This window comes from Cynara cardunculus, assembly GCF_001531365.2.
Source record: "Cynara cardunculus var. scolymus isolate 2C chromosome LG 1, CcrdV1, whole genome shotgun sequence".
NCBI lineage: Eukaryota > Viridiplantae > Streptophyta > Magnoliopsida > Asterales > Asteraceae > Cynara > Cynara cardunculus.
The window spans coordinates 4,179,978-4,181,499 of NC_037528.1; positions in this window are offsets into that span (position 1 = coordinate 4,179,978).

A 1,522-nucleotide genomic window follows, 5' to 3' on the forward strand; every position below is an offset into this window, starting at 1 on the left:
TACCTAGAAAAAGACAGGTAAAAAAATAAAAATGGAAACTCTAAATTTGATATTAGTCATTTACTCTAAAATTGATTAGTTATAATGTTAATTGGTTTGTTTTAAGTTTTTACATTGAGTAATTAAGTTTTGATTCTTGACCTGTATTATTTCCCTATATTTAATCTGATGTTAAATTTTCTTAGCTTATTTCTAATTTTCTCAACTTTAGTTGTTATCTTGTTGATGCTAATTAGTTTAATCAATGAGAATCAAATCCTTAAGTAGTAGAGACATTTTACTAAATCAACCCAAAAAAACGAATAGATCTCTCGAAGTCAACCAAAAAATGGAAAAATTCTTTCAAATTCAAAAAAAAAAAAAACTAAAAATCCCCCCAAATAACCAAAAACTTGAAAAATCTCTAGAAACCTGAATTTGGCGAAGAACACATCAAAAGGCTTTGCGGGCATTTGGTCTAATTTAAAGGTGCACCTGCTCGACGAAAATCCTAGTTCTGTTACTGGTATCTAAACTTCAAAATTAAAGTATATTGTATGATTGATTAAAAATAAATATAATGCAACTTTAGAGTTCGAAAAGATTAAAAATCAATCAAGTGAAATAACATTATATTACGATATAAATAAACTAATGATTGACTGAAAACCAGATTAAAAAGTGTGCGTACAATATGTATATCACTTTCAGGGTTAGAATTCAAAACCTCTCCTATTCCTCTAACATTCTTCACCGATTTCAAAATTCGAAGGCATTTCAAATTGATCTACGTCATTAGGGTTTATTACCAATATAATTTATGAAATTTGTGAAACATAATTTATGAAATTTGTATCCAGGTTAGGTTAATTTATTCATGCTTAGGTTTTTTCATGCTCCGATTCATGATTATCGAACTCGAATTATGTCAGGGGTAAGTTACATAGATAAAGTATGGTTCTCAATCTCGATGCCAAGATGAAGGACTTGAGTGCATCGCATGTAAATAGCTTTTAGGTTTACAGAAGTGTTTAGTATATAATGGTTTGATATTTGAACGATTTTGATTTGTACATAATGCTTTAATAAATGTGATAAGTTTATAAATTTTGAGTTCATCTATAATCGTATTTGTATGTGTTACTGATTTGTAACATCACATTAATAGCTTCCAGGTTTACAAAAGTGTTTAGTACACAATGCTTTAACAAATGACAGATTTTGATTTTTTTTAATTAACATGGATATCTAACCCGCTATACGAGCCGACTAATCTCAGGACGACTACCTGCTTTGTAGATAGTCTGGAATCACCGCATTTGAACCTCTGTGGCCACAAGAGGATTTTTATTTCTCATTGAATTTGAATATGTGACCTCCTGATACTTTTGACCTTTGGAGTCAAGCTCAAACTAATCAGACACCATCCTTGTGGTTAACAGATTTTGATTTGCAGAGCATAAATTACAAAATAACAACTCACAAAATACATAATGCAATAAATGTGTAGATATAAAAAATTTAAGATATCATATATGTGTTG